At 44.5% G+C, this 20,400-nt stretch overlaps 1 protein-coding gene across 1 annotated transcript in view; it reads right to left on the bottom strand.

Annotated features, from left to right (window-relative positions):
• Nucleotides 1–20,156, bottom strand: part of SESTD1 (SEC14 and spectrin domain containing 1) — a 252,822-nt gene extending 232,666 nt beyond the window's left edge. Inside the window, exon 1 of the mRNA XM_082261218.1 lies at nucleotides 20,072–20,156. The gene's annotated coding sequence lies outside the window, so the exon portion shown is untranslated. The remainder of the gene's footprint in view (nucleotides 1–20,071) is intronic.
• Between the last annotated feature and the right edge of the window lie 244 nt (nucleotides 20,157–20,400).

Genomic DNA, 20,400 nt, shown 5'->3' with positions numbered 1-20,400 from the left:
GATCTCCCTTTGTCCTCTTTTAGAAAAGAACATTCATTTCATTCGTTGTTTCTATTGGAGATTTTCCCTCATGCCTGTTTAATAAAACGCTGTAAGGACAATAGGAAGTGAGGGGAAAATCTTTCTAAGGGCTCATGGCTGTAATTCATTTACCAATATCCATGCAGGATCCTGCTGCAAAAAAAACAATGGTCAGTATAGTATAGTGCATACATAAAACATATAACTAAAGCATTTTACGTACAACACATTTAGCAGTGTACACGCATAAAATACCTATCGCAGATGCAGATTTTCCGATTTTGGCTATACAGATTTTTTATGGATTTATACACAGCGCAATTTTACTGACAGCTGCTGTGTTCAAATCAGTAAAAAACAAAAAACAATAAAAACAATGCAATTCCCATATCTAAATACAGCATTGTTTACGTCTGTCCACGAGCCCTAAGGCTACGTTCACATCTTGGCATTGCTATTTACAGGCATTTTTATGGGTGTTTTTTTTCAGTCGTTTTACAGACTTTTTTAGGTTGACAAGTGACCAGTGGAAAAAAATAAAAAAACGCCTGTAATCTGCCCAAAAAGAAGCTTGTGTACTTTTTTGAGCGTTGGGCGTTTTGCTTAAAACATCAAAACGCTCAGATGTGAACAGGGGCCATTGAAATGAATAGGATTTGTCTTGTTGGGCATTTTTGAGCTGATTCTAGAGCAGAAAAACTCCCCAAAAATGCCCCAAAACACCCACATGTGAACTTAGCCTAAGGCCCTGTTCACACATGAGCTTATTTCAGCTCATAAGGCTCCATTCACACCTGAGCGTAAAATTTTCAGGCGTTTTTTTTTTTGGCTTTTTTTTTGTGTTTTTTCTGGCTTTTTTCAGGCGTTTTGTGCAGGTGTTTGGAGGCAGGCATTGACATCTTATAAAAACGCTTGTAATCTGCCAAAAAAGAAGCTCATGTACCTTTTTGAGCTTCAGGCGTCAAAACGCTCAGATGTGAATAGGAGCCATTGAAATGAATGGGATTTTGCATGTTGGTCGTTTTGAGATTCAGAGATGAGCGTTTTACGAGCTGAAATACGCTCAGGTGTGAACAAGGACTTAAACGCTCATCTCTGAAGTCTCAAAACACCCAACAAGCAAAATCCCATTCATTTCAATGGCCCCTGTTCAAATGTGAGCGTTTTGTCGACTGAAGCTCAAAAAAAGTACACAAGCTTCTTTTTTGGCAAATTACAAGCATTTTTGTTAGATGTCAATGCCTGTCTACAAACACCTGCAAAAAATGCCAGAAAAAACGCCGGAAAAAAGCCCATGAAAACGCCTGGGGAAAAAAGCCCATGAAAACGCCTGGGGAAAAAAGCCAATGAAAACGCCTGGGGAAAAAAGCCAATGAAAACGCCTGGGGAAAAAAGCCAATGAAAACGCCTGGGGAAAAAAGCCAATGAAAACGCCTGGGGAAAAAAGCCAATGAAAACGCCTGGGGAAAAAAGCCCAAGAAACCGCCTGGGGAAAAAAGCCCAAGAAACCGCCTGGGGAAAAAAGCCCAAGAAACCGCCTGGACATATAGTTTACAATTTCTGCACATCGTATCATGCTGTACAAATAGAAGCCTGTGAATCATTCTGGTGACACGCAGTCACAACAATGACATGGCTAGACATTGAAGTGGTGACAAAGGACCAAAAAAGGATTAGAATAAACACATAAAACACTGAAGAGCTGCTGGAGCACTCACATAAGGAGTCCAGAAATGAATCCTTCACTAAAAAGCTGCTGATTATGGCAATAACAGAATCCACTTGTCTCACCCCAAGGAATGTCATTGCACAATCCCTCATCACCTTTGTCACAACTTTCTATCCATTAAACCTGAACTTTGGGATAGTAGTTAGACTGAAGCATGACTTCCATTTTTTATGTTTATCAGACGTCTGCTCATTCTGTGGATTAGAACTTCCTAGTTTATGGAGAAAAACTGGATTTTTGTCTAAGGCCCCTTTCACACACGGACTCCATCAGGCGGACTCCGTTTTTCTCAGCGGGGGATCGATCCGCCAATCCCCCGCTGAGCAGGCGGATGACAGCTGTGTCTCCACGCTGTGTGCGGAGACACAGCTGTCAGGTCCCCATCCTTCTCTATGGGGGAATCGGATGAGAACAGACCATCTGTCCGTTTTCATCCGATCCACCAGACGGATGGAAAATAGGGTTTCCATCCGTCCGGTTTTGACGGATCGGATGTTAGCGGACATGTCTCCACTGACATCCGATGCCCCATAGAGATGCATGGGGCGTCTTTTTAGATCCGCCAAAAAAACTGACAGGCGGATCTGAACGGCCTCCCTGTGTGAAAGGGGCCTTACAGTAAAATCCTTTTCTCTGATGTTCATTGACAGACACAGCCCCAGATCTTCTTGACCCTTGGGTTTATGCTGCCCCCTACAGGAGTGGGACACTAGGTGGAAAAAAAGTTTGACTATGCCTATGGGCAGTCCCAGGGGGTATACTCCCACTTCCTGCTATAGGTCTTCAGTTTTGTAACAAGCAGTGTCAGAAGAACATAAAACCCAACTCAACCCAATAGAGGGGCGGGTGCTGTGTCCATCAATGAACATTAGAGAAATAAAAAAAAAAAGTAATAAATATTAAAAAATAAATTTAAAACGCCCCCATTCCCTCGTGCACGCACGCAGAAGCATACGCAAGTCACACAGACATATGTAAATGGTAATCGAACCACGCATGAGGTATCACCATAAACGTTAGAGTGAGAGCAATAATTCTAGCGATAGACCTCCTCTGTAACTAACCTGTAAAGGTGCTTAACGCATTGTCTTTGGAGATTTTCATTTTTGGAGAGTTGTAACCTTGCCTTTGCATCAGGGTCCTTTCACACGAGCGGTGCGCTCGGCAGACTCCATTTTTCTCAGCAGGGATCGATCCGCTGATCCCCGCTGAGCAGGCGGATGACAGCACTGTCTCCACTTACTTTGCAGAGATGGAGCTGTCAGAGCCCCGCTATCCATATGATCAGATGATAACTGACCGCCTGTCTGTTTTCATTCGATCCTATAGACAGATGGAAAATAGGGTTTACATCCATCATGATTTCACGGACAGGATCGGATTGGATAGCAGCGGGTGTCAGCAGACATGTCACCGCTGACATCCGCTGCCCCATAGGGGTGCATGGAGCATCCAATCAGGTCCGCCTGAAAAACTGACAGGCGGACCAGATCGGAAAGCATGTGTGAAAGGGGCCTAGGGATTAAGGGGGCCAAGGGGGGCTGCAGTACACAAAGTTTTTTTTCAATCTTAATGCATAAAATGCATTAAAGAGGTTGTAAACCTATAGGTAAGCCTTATTATAGGCTTTCCTATAGGTACAAGCTACAGAGGAAGCTTTACTTCCTCTTTAACTACCTTCCGCCCGCGCTATAGCCGAAAGACAGCTACAGCGTGGGCTCTAATTTCCGGGAGGCCGTCTTTATGCGGCCTGCCAGTAACAGGCTCCCTGCACGCTCCCGCGAGCGCGCATCGGGGAAAATCTGTGTCGGCCGTGTCCCTTGGACACAGCCAAACACAGATCGTGGTGAATGGCCAATCACAGCGGCCATTTACCACATGATCGTACCGTGCAATGAGAGAAGATCTAAAATGTAAATATATGAGATCATCTCTCATCGCCAGCGCTCCTTCCTCACACGGAGACTGCAGTGTGAGGAAGAGGAGAGCCGATCAGCGGTAAGGGGACACAGAGGAATGTAATCAAGGCACTGATCACTAGTGCCCCGATTACACAAGAGGGGAAAAAAAATGCCATAACTGCCCACAGTACCAGCCATCAGTGCCCATAGTGCTGCCAGTCAGTGCCCATCAGTGCCTGCTCATCTAGGCACTGATGGGCACTGACTAGCAGCACTATGGGCACTGAGTGTGGGCACTGATGGTGCCGCCCATCAGTGTTCATCAGTGGCATCCATCAGTGTCCATCAGTGCCGCCTCTCAGTGCTCATCAGTGCGGCATATTAGTACCTCCTCATCAGTGCCACCTCATCAGTGCCCATAAGTGCCACCTCATCAGTGCCCATCAGTGCAGCCTATCAGTGCCCATCAGTGCCGCCTCATCAGCGCACATCAGTGAAGGAGAAAAATGTATTTATTTTCAAAATTTACTCACAGAAAATAAGAAAAACTTTTTTTTTCCAAATTTTCTGTATTTTTTCTTTTTTTTTTTGTAAGAAATAAAAAACCCAGAGGTTATTAAATACCACCAAAAGAAAGCTATTTGTGTGAAAAAAATTATAAAAATTTCATATGGGTACAGTGTAGTATGACCGCGTAATTGTCATTCAAAGCGTGAGAGCACTGAAAGCTGAAAATTGGCCTGGGCAGGAAGGGGGTAAAAGTGCCCAGTAGGCAAGTGGTTAAGACAAAAAAAAAACCTTCTGCCTTTATAATCCCTTTAATAGCAGATAAAATATTATGGCTCTTTTCTGAAATAGATTGTTTGATGAAAGGGAATCAATAAAGCTCCTATATTTTGATCCTAACAGGTTTAAAGTAGAAGTTCAGCTAAAAAACTAACAAAAAGTCCCATACACACAGGCGGAATGCCAGGCGACATTTGGCATGTGTGTATGGCAGCCGGTCCGACAGAACCCGGCCATTATATTTGGAATGTGTTAGGTTTTCAAAACCATGTAAAATTACTTTCCTCTTTACTTGCCCTATTGTTATATTTATTGTAACTTTTCTTACCTTTATTGCCTCCTCCAGGTGTCTCAGACAAAGCAATGGAGGCTACAATCAAGCCATGAACATCTTCTAGAAGATGAAAGTAAAGCCCCGTAAAAACTGTCCGACATTCAGCCCATGTGTACGGCAGCCGGTCTGACAGAAGCCGGCCATTGGGCAAACAAACAGGCTGGAAAACCAGCAGCTAATCGACTCCCGGGGGGCAGTTCCCCTGTCAGAACACAACAGCTTAGCAGGATAGATTGATGCACTAACGTCAGATCGTTAGTACAGCGGCTCCAACCGGAGCTACAGTTCTTTTTTGTTCAACCTGCTAGATTGAATGGAAACTCCATGTGTACCAGGCTTGACTCTAAACCTACTGGCAGCCACATTCTAATGCCTCATTTCCACTGATTGGAACGGTTCGGGTCGGTACAGTTTGGAAGGGTTAGAATGGTCCGGCCTATTCAGGTGAGCGTTTCCACTGCAAGTCAGACCGCCAGTGGCCATGCCGGGTTTACACCAAACGTGATGTTTGTTTTGCGCTTTCGTTTGACGTGAGCATTGACGTTTTCCTGTCCGCCAATCAGTGGAATGTATCGTGTGATGCCAGTAGCTCCACCCTAATTGTACCGTACCATTTCCTATGGCCCTACATCTGAATGAGGACCAGGAATGGTGCGGTTTGGTTTGGTTTTATGGGCCACTTACATAATGGAAACACTCAAAATAGCGTACCTTACTGAACCGACCCAAACCAATCCGCTCAGTGGAAATGAGGTAGAAGACTACCCTATCTATCCCTGTAAAAGAGAAAAAAAAAAAAAAAAAAAAAATCGCTATACATATCTTTTCTTCAGCTGCTCCAGTCCGCTCCCCCCCCCTGAGCTGTCAGTGGCTGTGTAGGCGTGTGCAGGAGAGGCAGCCGAAAACTAAGCCCCATAGTAAATCTATAGGCGATGCCACTTCACAGTCGTTGTCGGCGGTTTCCTGCACACACCATCCGCCGCTGGAGACCGGACTGGATCGGCTTCAGGAAAGGTATGTGTATTGATTTCTTCTTTACAGGGTTACATAGATTAGTCTTCGATTTTGGCTGCGAGTAGATTTAGAGTAAAGTTTTTGGAGAACTTCTACTTTCTTATAAATCTGGTGATTGTCTGTCCTTTACCCCAAGAGGTAGGACAGAAGAAGTAGGAAAGGCAAAGGTTGTCTCCCACCTTTTAAATGTTGCCTCCACACTTTTCCAAGTAGTCAATGATCTGGCAAGTGTGTGCTGAATGCATAAAGGGGATGACACAATCTCACCGGCTTCCATAGCTCTAAAGCTGACAATTCAAATTTTGAATAAATGTTTTTGGTTTTAGATCCATGAACAAATTTGAGCTGAACATTTTGTGACATCTGTGCCCATTCTGTTTTTTACCGCCAATAGACAGCGGTCCTGTTTTGGATCTATGGACGGCTGGACAAAACAGACTCCTGTCCGTTCACATCAGTTACCTCTGATCTGTCACAAAAGTTATGGCTCAAATCACACCGCACAGCCATCGCATGGGATTCCTGTGCGAATCACATGTGGTGTACCGCACGCACTAGTGTGAACCCAGGCCCAGGCAATATTTAAATAGCTGGTGACCTTTTCTTCTACCTTAACTACTTCCGGCCCGCACTATAGCCGAAAGACGGCTACAGCGCGGGCTCTAATTTCCGGGAGGCCGTCTTTAAACGGCCTCCCAGTAACAGGCTCCCCACGCGCTCCCGCGAGAGAGCATCGGGGAAAATCTGTGTCGGCCGTGTCCCTTGGACACAGCCAATCACAGATCGTGGTGAATGGCCAATCACAGCGGCCATTTACCTTGTGATCGGACCGTGCAATGAGAGATAATCTCATATGTAAACATATGAGATCATTTCTCATCGCCAGCTCTCTTCCTCACACGGAGACTGCAGTGTGAGGAAGAGGAGAGCCGATCGGCGGTAAGGGGACACAAAGGAATGTAATCAGGGCACTGATCACCAGTGCCCTGTTTACAGAAGAGGGGGGAAAAAAATGCCACAGCTGCCCACAGTGCCCGCCATCAGTGCCCCCCATCAGTGCCCACAATCAGTGCCCATAGTGCTGCCAGTCAGTGCCCATCAGTACCTGCTCATCTAGGCACTGACTAGCAGCACTATGGGCACTGAGTATGGGCACTGAGTGTGGGCACTGATGGTGCTGCCCATCAGTGCCACCCGTCAGTATCCATCAGTGCCACCCATCAGTATCCATCAGTGCCACCCATCAGTGCCGCCTCTCAGTGCCCATCAGTGCCGCCTCTCAGTGCCACCTCTCAGTGCCCAGGAGTGCCGCCTATCAGTGCTCAGCACTGCCGCCTATCAGTGCCACCTATCAGTGCGGCATATTAGTACCTCCTCATCAGTGCCCATAAGTGCCACCTCATCAGTGCCCATAAGTGCCACCTCATCAGTGCCCATCAGTGCTGCCTCATCAGCGCACATCAGTGAAGGAGAAAAATGTATTTATTTTCAAAATTTACTCACCGAAAATAAGAAAAACTTTTTTTTTTTTCAAAATTTTCTGTCTTTTTTCTTTTTTTTTTTGTAAGAAATAAAAAAGCCAGAGGTGATTAAATACCACCAAAAGAAAGCTCTATTTGTGTGAAAAAAAATGATAAAAATTTCATATGGGTACAGTGTAGCATGACCGCGCAATTGTCATTCAAAGCGTGAGAGCGCTGAAAGCTGAAAATTGGCCTGGGCAGGAAGGGGGTATAAGTGCCCAGTAGGCAAGTGGTTAACTTTCTAAAGAGGGGAACTTTATTCTTCTGTGGATAAAACATTCCACGTGTCAACCATTTACACTGAGTACAATGTGGGTTTCTATCATCGCTGCAATAGATCCTTCAAAAAACCTGTACTAAATACAAGTTATTCATTTTACTGTCTCACGTTAATAAATAAATGTGCTTCTCATAAAATAGTTTGATACTGAAAACCGGAATGACAACTAAAGGCAATGCAAGGAGAGAGGGTGCAAAACAGAAAAAGAATGGGGGAGGGGCAGCAGCATGCTGTAGATGTAGCTTTGATGGAAAAGCCAGGGGGAGGTTGGAGTATCGGTAATCACATTACCACGCTCGTGTGCTTATTACATTAAGACAAGTTTTATCACGAGAGATTTCTCTTATTATGAAGCAGTCTTCACTAGCAGGTCAATATTTGCTGCATCAGCAAAAAAAAAAGGAATCAGTCTCTTTAGAAACAGAAATATCCTAAAAGGCACGCAGAGAATCAGCTGACCCATCCGCTAATCTCATAAGGCAAAGAAACAGCAATGGCAAACAGCAAAAATCAGTGACCCATAATCAGCAGTCAGATTTTGTCAAGGCAATGAAAAGAGGATTTCGGTTTGCGCTACAGAAAAACCCAACAAGAATGCAATATATTGTGAATTACTAATCATTAGATGTGGTGGATGCATTTTTCTTAGGATTTTTTCACCAGGTGATCTGGCCAGTAAACCCTCTCCCTCTGTCTTAGGCCCCTTTCACATTATGGCTTTACCTTGCAGGATTAGAAAAAAACAGCAGTTTACTACCACTTTAACCAATTGCCTACTGGGCACTTAACCCCCCTCCTGCCCAAGAAAATTTTCAGCTTTCAGCGCTGTGGCACTTTGAATGACAATTGCGCGGTCGTGCAACACTGTACCCAAATGAAATTTTTATCATTTTTTTTCAAACAAATAGAGCTTTCTTTTGGTGGCATTTAATCACTACTGGAGTCTTTATTTTTTGCTGAACAAAAAAAGAACGAAAATTTTGAAAAAAAAAAAAAAAAAATCGTTTTTAAAGTTTGTTATAAAATTTTGCAAACAGGCCATTTTTCTCCTTCATTGATGTGCGCTGATGAGGCGGCACTGATCGGCCCTGATAGGCTGCACTGATGGGTGGCACTGATGGGCGGCACTCATGGGCACTAATAGGTGGCACTGATGGGCAATGATAGGCACTGGTAGGGGACACTTATGATGGGGCACTGATAGGTGGCACTGGTAGGTGGTGCTGGTGGGCACTGGTAGGTGGCACTAGTGGCGCTGTTGGGCACTGGTAGGTGGCACTGGTAGGCACTTGTGAGCACTGGGAGCACAAATGATTCCTCTCCTCTTCGGAATGAATGTCCCTCTGAAAGCAGCCGGCGATCGTTGTGGTCATGTGGTAAGGGGGCTGGATCGCCCCCGATCTCCAATCTGCGATCAGGCGAGTATCATGGACTCGCTGATCACAGAGCGAGCCGGGCGCGCTCTGCAGGGAGTGTGGAGGCAACTTGTTGCCAAGAGGACGTCATTGTACGCCCTCCCGGCAATTCCGATCCGTGCTGTAGCCGTCATTCGGCTATAGCGGGGACGCCAAGTAGTTAAGCTGGCCATAGATTATACAATTTTCTTGTTCAATTTCCCATAGATTTACCTTAAATTATGTAGTGCAAGGGCCTGCCTGATAAAAGTTGAAAGTGTTTTTGTTTGACCTAATATTATATGATTTTTTAAGTCTAAAGCAAAATTCTACAGCTTTAGGGGTCCCCGCTCTGGATGGAGGAGCATTGGAGACCCCTTTGGACAGCAGCATTGTCAGTCTGGGGAGAGGGGAATGTTATGCCAGGCACACACAGTTTTTTTTTTCCATTCAGACACAAGGGAGGTGAATGCAAAAATCCTCCCCAACCCCCCCAGGCAGGACAATGTATTCCAACAGCAGGGACTCTCCTCTGTCAGAGTACACTGATCAGCGCTGCAGCTGATTGGCCACAAGCCACTAATCAAAGAAGGTTTTCCAGTAGTCTTGTTCGACAGAAGCCTGATCTAAAGATTGGCTTATAACAGGGAGGGCAACACACAGATTAAAATCCGTCCAGTCCCTGCTAAACCTAGTGAATTCCATCCGTCTGTACCTACCTTTAGACTGGCAGACTTAAGTAGGCTTGACTAAAAAAATTCAAGCCAAGCCAATCTCCTACTAACACTATATAAGCGGTCACATCAAACAGCATTTTTTTTTCATTTTTCAAATTAAAGGTTTTACTTAAAGCAGTGTTCCACCCAAAAGTGGAACTTCCACTTATACAGTACCTTGCGAGAGTATTCGGCCCCCTTGAACTTTGCAACCTTTTGCCACATTTCAGGCTTTAAACAAAGATATAAATCTGTAATTTTTTGTGAAGAATCAACAACAAGTGGGGCACAATTATGAAATGGAACGAAATTTATTGGATATTTCAAACTTTGTTAACAAATAAAAAACTGAAAAATTGGGCGTGCAAAATTATTCAGCCCCCTTAAGTTAATACTTTGTAGCGCCACCTTTTGCTGCGATTACAGCTGTAAGTCGCTTGGGGTATGTCTCTATTAGTTTTGCACATCGAGAGACTGAAATTTTTGCCCATTCCTCCTTGCAAAACAGCTCGAGCTCAGTGAGGTTGGATGGAGAGCGTTTGTGAACAGAAGTTTTCAGTTCTTTCCACAGATTCTCGATTGGATTCAGGTCTGGACTTTGACTTGGCCATTCTAACACCTGGATATGTTTATTTGTGAACCATTCCATTGTAGATTTTGCTTTATGGTTTTGGATCATTGTCTTGTTGGAAGACAAATCTCCGTCCCAGTCTTAGGTCTTTTGAAGACTCCATCAGGTTTTCTTCCAGAATGGTCCTGTATTTGGCTCCATCTATCTTCCCATCAATTTTAACCATCTTCCCTGTCCCTGCTGAAGAAAGGCAGGCCCAAACCATGATGCTGCCACCACCATGTTTGACAGTGGGGATGGTGTGTTCAGGGTGATGAGCTGTTTTGCTTTTACGCCAAACATAACGTTTTGCATTGTTGCCAAAAAGTTTGATTTTGGTTTCATCTGACCAGAGCACCTTCTTCCACATGTTTGGTGTGTCTCCCAGGTGGCTTGTGGCAAACTTTAAACAACACTTTTTATGGATATCTTTAAGAAATGGCTTTCTTCTTGCCACTCTTCCATAAAGGCCAGATTTGTGCAGTATACGACTGATTGTTGTCCTATGGACAGAGTCTCCCACCTCAGCTGTAGATCTCTGCAGTTCATCCAGAGTGATCATGGGCCTCTTGGCTGCATCTCTGATCAGTCTTCTCCTTGTATGAGCTGAAAGTTTAGAGGGACGGCCAGGTCTTCGTAGATTTGCAGTGGTCTGATACTCCTCCCATTTCAATATTATCGCTTGCACAGAGCTCCTTGGGATGTTTAAAGCTTGGGAAATCTTTTGGTATCCAAACCTGGCTTTAAACTTCTCCACAACAGTATCTCGGACCTGCCTGGTGTGTTCCTTGTTCTTCATGATGCTCTCTGCGCTTTAAACGGACCTCTGAGACTATCACAGTGCAGGTGCATTTATACGGAGACTTGATTACACACAGGTGGATTCTATTTATCATCATTAGTCATTTAGGTCAACATTGGATCATTAAGAGCCGGTTCACACTGGGGCGACTTGTCAGGCGACCTGGTCGCCTGACAAGTCGCCTGCCATAGATTAGCACAGGACCCGTTCTAATAGGAACGACAAAAGTCGCTCCGACTTAGAAAAAGGGTCCTGTACTACTTTGGGGCGACCTGGAGTGACCTGCATTGACTTCAATGATATGAAGTCCGTGTATGCCGCTCCGAGGTCGCGGTGCACGCTGTGAACCGCGACTTCACAGGTCGTCCCGGCAAGTCGGGTCGCCCCTATGTGAACCGGCTCTCAGAGATCCTCACTGAACTTCTGGAGAGAGTTTGCTGCACTGAAAATAAAGGGGCTGAATAATTTTGCGCGCCCAATTTTTCAGTTTTTATTTGTTAACAAAGTTTGAAATATCCAATAATTTTCGTTCCACTTCATGATTGTGTCCCACTTGTTGTTGATTCTTCACAAAAAATTAGTTTTATATCTTTATGTTTGAAGCCTGAAATGTGGCAAAAGTTCGCAAAGTTCAAGGGGGCCAAATACTTTCACAAGGCACTGTACGCTTCCTCCCCCCCCCCCTCTGGTGCCAGATTTGGCAACTTTCAGGGGAAGCTCGGCCCCCTCCTTTTTCCTCCACCACCGGCCCAACTGCTCTTTGCACATGCGCAGTAGGAAATCAGCTATGAAGCTGAAAGGCTTCACTGCCGGGTTCCCTTACCCTGGATGGCGGCGATAGCACCCAAGAGCCAATATCTGCCTCTCAGATAAAATTCCCCTGACACCATTTATCTTTTTAGCTATCTGGAAGAAGATAATTCTTCCCAATGTCCACAAGTGTGACGAGCATTCTTCCCACTAATGTATCATGAGTTGTAAATATAGTCATTTTTAGCAGAGGTTTCCTGAGACCTGAAAATTATTTCCAGGGTCCCCCTGTGTTGAAAAGTTTGAAAAAGGCTGCTGTAGATGGTTCCAATCTCAGCAGGGGCTGGCCGAGATTGAAACCATCTATGGGCGGGCCAATTGTACCCAAGTCGATCGATTTGGGTGCAACCAGCATGTCAGATTTACTGTCGGTGGCTATATCCGCTAGCAATAATCACTGTGTTCTCCCAGTGTGAAGGGCTCCCCCTGCTGGGAGAACACAGTACCTCTACAGGAGCGATTCCCCCATCCACACTGTGTTAATGGGGCAATCAAGCGATGTTCTTTCCTTCCACCCCCGGTTGAAGCAAAGACAATCGATTCATCTATGGCCTGCCTTAGCTGGCAGATTTATTAAGCTGGCCATACACAGAGCAATATGATCAGTTAGTATTTATAAAGAAATCTGTAGGCTGCCATGGCCGACTTGTTGGAAATGCTGATCGCCTGTCTCTTGCTTTACTACTTTCTGAATTAATGACCAGGAATAATTAGGCACAATGTAAAGTCAGAACTCCACACCGGAGAGCCACTGCAGCCAAGCAGGCAGCATTTTCAGGTCAGAACTGACAGCCTCCATAATTCTCCCTATACAGGTCCCCAGGAACCCAGAGCTGCCATATCTTGCCATTTCCATGCCACAAAGGAAACCTATACTGAAAAAAAAAAAAAAAAAATAGGACTGCCTTCTGAAGATGTTAGTTTCCTGGCTGTGATGCTCATCTACTGGCTGCAATTTTCTCACAGTTACTAACCTGGAAAAAGCAAGCAGTAACAGAAATCAGAACGTCACATCTACAGACCAATGACTCAGAGACTACTGGAGCCAGATGACCAGCACAGGACAAGCACTACCTATCTCTCAGTACAGGTTTACATTAAACATCAGCAAAGCGGCTCTGACAGGCACAATCCTCAACACATCTAGAGGTAATAAAAGATGCACAAGATTATATTAACCCTTCTGACACTATTCTTTTTTTTACACTTAGTCCCTGTTCACACTGAACGCAGCTTTAAAATCGCGCTACTTCAGCAAGATTTCAAAGCCGCTGGTCAGTGTGATTTCATGTTGGGCTTGCTGACTATGACTACTGTGCGACTTAATGCACATGTCAATTCAAGTCACAAGAAATTGCCAAAAATAATGCAGGAACCTTTTCAAAATCAGTGCAAGTCAGAGTTGCACCAATATAAACAGTTCTATGCCCAGAAATAAGGTGCAACTTGTCATGCGACTCTGAACTGTCAAATCGTATGACAAGTAGCGTTGGTGTGAACAGGGGCTTAACCACTTGCGAACTGCCCACCGTACATATACTGCCAGATCACGTACCTAGTAGATGATCTGATACTTCTGGGCTGAGGGCGCACGCTGCTGGCGACCCACTTCTGCTGTGATTACACACAGCGGGAGCCCAGCGGTGGGCACTGCAGACTCGATGGCCGCCTGCACCCAATGATTAGACAGTGGTGTTCTGCCTGTGTAATCTGCAGATCACCGTTCTGTCAGGGGGGAAGGTATTGATCCTGCATTTCTGTAAAACAGGAATATGGATCAAAGCCTTCCCCTAGTCAAAGCACTTCCCCCAAAGTGCCACAGTGAGAAAGCACAAGCTAGGCACACATTTGAGCCAAAAAAACGAAGGATAAGTTTGGACGTTTTCTGACAAATGAACGATAAATTGAAAGGTTAATGTGTTTCTCGTCCAAACTGTTTGCACTAGATATATGTGACAGAACGAACAAAAGACAGATTTATTTATGTCCATTAAATGATTTATCGGTCATTAACGTCGCTTTTCCACCGCATGGAACCAAACGGTTCGGCTCGCTTTTGTGCTTTTCATTTTGGGTTGAGTTCCGCTTTAACCTCCTCCAAACCAGATCACATATTTTTGGTAAAAAAAAAAAAAATCCCAATAAGTGTATATTGATTGGTTTGTGCAAAGGTTATAGCATCTACAAACTAGGGGATCTACAAATCGGACACTAACTGACAATTTTGACACTTTTTGGGGACCACTGACACAAATAGAGTGATCATTGCAAACACAATGCACTGTCGCTGTACTAATGACACTGGTTTGGAGGAGGTTAAAGCGGAACTCAACCCAAAATGCATTGTGTTTGCAATGATCACTCTATTTGTGTCAGTGGTCCCCAAAAAGTGTCAAAATTGTCAGTTAGTGTCCGATTTGTAGATCCCCTAGTTTGTAGATGCTATAACCTTTGCACAAACCAATCAATATACACTTATTGGGATTTTTTTTTTTTACCAAAAATATGTAGCAGAATACATATTGGCCTAAACTGATGAAGAAATTTGATGTTTTACATTTTTTTAATTTTTGGATCTGTTTTATAGCAAAAAAAAATCTTTTTTTTTCAAAAATTGTTTTTTTTTTTTTTTGTTTATAGTGTAAAAAATACGCAGAGGTGATCAAATACCACCAAAAGAAAGCTCTATTTGTGGGGGGGGGGGGGGGGGGAACATCAATTTTATTTGGGTACAGCGTCACACAACCGCGCAATTGTCAGTTAAAGTAACACAAAAAATAGCCTGGTCATGAAGGTGGGTAAATCTTCCGAAGTGATTAAAGTGATTGCAGATGATCACCTTTTAAAACAACTCATTCATCAAAATAGAAATGAAAGGCAAAATATTGTGTATTGATAATAAAAATTCTAAACACTTTTTTCCTTTTTTTAGAAGTGATTACATTCCCTCGGTTCTCAGCTACATAGCCACATAGGGGGGGGGGGGGGGGGAAGCAACAGCACACTGATTTTCCAGTGAATGGCTGTGCAAGGGGGGCGTGTCAGGATAAGTCTAATCATTGGGGGAGAGCACACTGAGTTCCGAGCATAGCTAGAGAACTGACCACGATATGCTTTCATGCTTAGTGTGGTCAGTTTTAATAGGAAAGCAGAGGGACTGACAGGAACACCAGGGATTTCACATAAATTAAGCGATACAAAGAAAACGGGATACTTTCTCATACAAGCACATGGTACAACAGGCACATATCAGGAATATGAATTGCTGGATTTACTTCTTCTTTAACCACTTAAGCCCCGGAAGATTTTACCCCCTAAACTAAATTGATGTAATTTTTTTCCCCACAAACAGAGCTTTCTTTTGGTGGTATTTGATCACCTGTGCGATTTTTTGATCATGCGCTATAAACAAAAAAAGAGCATCAATTGCAAAAATAACAATATTTTTCACATTTTTTTTTATATGAAATTTCCCCCCCCCCCCCCCCCCCAAAAAAAAAATGTAAAAATCATAATTTTTTAACATTTTCGGCCAATTTGTTTTATGCTACATATGTTTGGCAAAAAAAAAAAAAAAAAAAAAAAAAAAAAAATCGCAAAAAGCGTATTTTGATTGGTTTGCGCAAAAGTTATCGCGTTTACTAACAGAGGGAAAGATTTTTGTCATTTTTGTTGTTTTTTTTAATCACGTAATGGCGGCGATCTGCGATTTTGTTTGCGGTACTGCGACATTGCGGCGGACAGATCGGACCCTTGACTGACATTTTTGACACTTTTGGGGGTACCAGTGATATTACTACAGTAATCAGTGCTATACATATGCACTGTTACTGTAAAATTACACTGGCAGTGAAGGGGTTAACTTTATTTGAGAGGGAGGGGTTATGTGTGTCCCTAGGGGCGTGCTTCTAACGGTGATTGGCTGTGGCTTGAGGTGTAGGAACAGTGATCAACGGTCCTACATAGTAGAACAGTATGATCACTATTCCTACACAGGGGAGAATGACAGACGGCTTGTTTACATCAGCCGCCTGCCTTTCTCCCTCTGCACCGACGATCGGGTCCGCCGGTCACACGCGTGGGGGGGTCCGTGACCACGCGGGGGCGCGCGCTCGCTCCCCGGCGGCTTTGCTGTGGAGGCTGGTGTAGAGGACAGATCTGACAACGGAATCCCCATAGTATATAGGTGACGTCACTTCCCATTCATTTCACAGCCATTGTCGGTCATGTCCTCTGCAAAACTTCCGTCATTGGAGATCGGGTCGGACCGGCCACAAATAAGGTAAGTATACTGATTTCTTCTTTATAGGGCTAGATAGGTTAGTGTTAGATCATGGAGGTCTATAGATGCAGGGATTTTATTGTTAGGGTGGACTTATGCTGTCCATACACTAAAGGAAAAATCGTTCAAACTCATCTACGAAAAAGAAACACTCGGTCGTGAGAGCAAACGCTTATGTCATTATTTATGGCACTTTTCCACTGCAAGTACCGGCTCGGGTCCACTCAGCCCTGCTTGGCTCGGTTTGGTTTTCCACTGCATGGTACGGTGTTGGAACGGTTCTGTACGGTTTGCTTTTTCACTAAAGTAGTAAGTGGGTGGGATAACAACGATTCTCTGACCAATCAGTGGCTAGTAGTGACAAACAGTCAAGGCTGCATGCAAAGGATTGTGGGATATGGTATCAGTACGGCCCTCTTGGAACCACAACCGAGGTGGTACTGTTTAAGCCAGCCGTACCGTTCGGTTCCATGTAGTGGAAAAGCGCCGCCGTACCGTTCCAATACCGTACCATGCGGTACCATGCAGTTGAAAAGCGCAAAAGCGAGCCGAACCGTTCGGTTCCATGCAGTGGAAAAGCGACGTTAACCACTTAAGCCCCGGAAGATTTTACCCCCTTCCTGACCAGGGCCTATTTTGCGATCCGGCACTGCGTGACTTTATCGATGATCGTACGAAAAAAATCACTTTCCAATTGATCGTACGATAATCTGATCGTTAGTACACAGCTTTCGACAGCCGATTACGACATTTCGTTCAACAGAATCTGAAGGGACAAACACGAAAACTTTTGTCATACAATAGCCTAGCGAACGACAATCGTTTAATCAGTACAGTATGCGTCCGCTAAAAATCGAAAGACAAAGACCACGCATGATCAGAAACACTAAAATACCCAGAAAAAGTCTGGCTGCCATTGTTTTTGTTTTGCACTGATACATAGCTATGCAATCAGGAAGCTTTTCCAGAATCGTACAGGAAAAAAAAAAAATCATATGTTTAGTACATTGTATCATTTCCTTCTTTCAGATCAAAGGAATGAACTTCCGTCTGTGAGGGCAGTTTAACCTCTTAAGGACCAGGCCTTTGTCTGACATTTGATGCTTACAAGTTAAAATCAGTATTTTTTTTCTAGAAGTGACTTAGAACCCCCAAACATTATATATATATTTTTTTTTAGCAGAGACCCTAGAGAATAAAATAGCGGTTGTTGCAATATTTTTTCTCACACTGTATTTGCGCAGCGGTCTTTCAAGCTCATTTTTTTGGGAAAAAATACACTTTAATGAATTTTTAAAAAACTAAACAGTAAAGTTAGCCTGTTTTTTGTGTATGATGTGAAAGAGGATGTTACACGGAGAATGGCGATCTTCATTCAAAGCAAAAAAATAGTGATTCTTATTTTATCCAGAATCGTTCAGCTCTACTGTACACTAAAGGTGGCCATACACACATTCAATAAATGATCAGTGTCTCTACCAATCAATACCGATATAAATAATCAATGTTTAGCCAATAATCTACCTGATCGTTATGATTTACACAATGCAGCTGATTTAGAGCGATAGTTAGAAGATTCATCAATCTCATATCGGATTTCACCATACAACCTCATAACCCAACAGATCAAAATATGATCAGATTCATGGATAAAGCATGTTGGTGCTGCTGATACAACACGATCGATCATTCTCCACCCTGGCCGATGGCCTCTGTTTAATTGAATGTGATCTAGATCCGGTCTAAACTGACTGAAGGAAAGCTATGCTTAGTCAATTGCTTTGACTGAATAGCGCATCACTTAAATGACAAACATAAAGTGTAATTGGCCACCATTACTTTCCAGTCTTCAGTTACCAAATATATATGGAATATGAGGATCTACCTAAACTATGCGATCAGGCAGACCATTTCACCACAATGAGGTTGGTATCATACACGTTACAATCTGACTGTACAATCAACTTTAGATTCACCAAAACCATGTAATCAGGGGGGGGGGGGGTCTGCCTAAGCGAAACAGTCTTCAGCCAATCAGGCAGGCCCCTGTACTACATTGATGTTGGTAGAACTAAGCCCCCCATTCACATTGACTGCAGCTTTGAAATTGTGAGACTTCACCTGAAATCATACCATTTCAAAGTCGCATCTCAGTACGACTTTGAAGACAACCGTGCCGCTCCATGCACAGATGTCAATCAAATTTGCACCCAAAAGTAATGCACATACTACTTTTTCAAATCAATGTGGCACCGCAAAGTTGGCGTTGCATCGATTTGAACACTGCCATTCCCGGCAATAGGGTGTGACTTTTCATGCGATTTGACAGGTTAAATGACATGACAAGTCCCACCCTATTGCCGGAAATTGCTCCCATGTGAACGGGGGCTCAGTGATGGTTCATACTAACCTGACTTGTGTTGCACAGAGCGGCATGACAAAGGAAAACACATTATATCCAAGGCTGCTCCTTCTTATCAATGCGACTCACTGGAAAAGGTTTGTATGCTACTTTGGTGCAATTTGGCCCCAAATAATATGCAAAGATGCATCAAAGTTGCCCTACATAATCACATGCAAACTGTATGGCACAGACATCACATGTGACGTACACAGGAATGTGTGTGAATCACATGCGATGTCTGCAATTGCACCGGTGTGAGCCCAGCCTAAGGGTGCAATCACACTCTCTAATACATGCGATTATAGTATCAGGCAGGCCCTAAAACCATAATCCCCCTCTTTGGGGCCAAACAGGACTAAAGTCGCATTAAGAACCTTTTCCAATGTTGCATTGTGCTGAATCACATTGGGTTTGCATAGCACCAAAATGGGGCAGAACCCTTTTTTTCATCTGCACCTGAATCGAATCGCATGGGTGTTCTTCATATCCATGCGATGCGACTCTGGAAATTGCACTGCATTCTGCCATCTGTTTCAAGGTGTCACTAGGATAACATGGACAGTTTGTATGGCTGAAATCACATCACGTTCAAACCAAAATGGTGCAGAACCCTTTTTATCCTCCACACCTTTGCATCGTTGGCAATCGCACCGCGTTCTGCGATTTGTTTCAAGGTGTCAAGATAACAATGAAATCTGCTGCAGATCGCATTGGGCGCTGTGCGATTGCTTAGTGCGGGAAACTGCAGCATATCTTGTGAGTTTCCCACATTGCACCAGTGTGAACTAAGACTAAAGGAGATTGTACAATCAGATTGTAACGTGCATGGTGAGCTTTATAAAGGCATACCGTGGTCACAAAGGGGTTAATCTCTGTCTGAAAGAGAAAAAATGTGCAGAGGTTCAAGAGTTCCAAATCTGTCTCATCCAATCACAAGCCAGATACAATGACAGTGCACCAATCCTGGTCCATACACTGTACAATGTCATACAATAACACAAAGAACAGACACATGTGCAGCAGCTGTGCATTGCAACCAATCAGATTTTAGCCTCTTTAGTCAACTTTTAAAAATAAAAGCTGGAAGCTGATTGGCTGCCAGGCACAGCTGCTCCAGTCTTAGCACCCCCCCCCCCCTCCGTATGGTGCAGACATCTCCACCAATGAAGTGCACACTATGGGGGGGGGGGGGGGGTTGGTTGCTATGGGTTACCACACTCGGCACATCCCCCCTCAGCAGTGAGGACGTGTGTGTGTTCATAGACCGGCCTGTGAGCCCCGCACCGCACACAGCACTGACATTGCCATCCGCTCCTAGAGAGCACATGCAGCATCCAATGAGGCAGCCATCCCTCCCCGTCTCCATACACCCGGCTACACACCCACATCCCCCCCTTACACAGAGACCCCCCAATACCCCGGCTCCCCTCACCATACCCCGGCATACACACATACACATCCTCACCAATATTTACAGCATCGGCCGCGGCCACTCCGCATACGTTCCACACTTCCTGTTGCGTCCCCTCCCCACTACTCTCCGGCCCCCCCTGCTCCTCAAAACCACGCCCCCGAGAGGCCGGCCGTCGGAGCAGACTGGGCGGCCGTCCGAGAGCTGATTGGCCGCGACGCCTCCACGTGTGCATTTCGCCCCATGTCTGCCCCGCCCCCCAGGGAGACTGGGACCTTGACTCCTTGGCAACCGCAGACATGGAAACAATGAAAGTGATGCGGTCGGGAGGGAATTGGGGAGAGAGGGGCGTGTCCGGGCTGGATGTGTGTGACGGGCTCAGA

The sequence above is a fragment of the Pelophylax lessonae genome, assembly GCF_965119305.1.
Source record: "Pelophylax lessonae genome assembly, chromosome: 6".
Classification (NCBI taxonomy): domain Eukaryota; kingdom Metazoa; phylum Chordata; class Amphibia; order Anura; family Ranidae; genus Pelophylax; species Pelophylax lessonae.
This window is presented reverse-complemented; position numbering and strand designations above follow the sequence as displayed.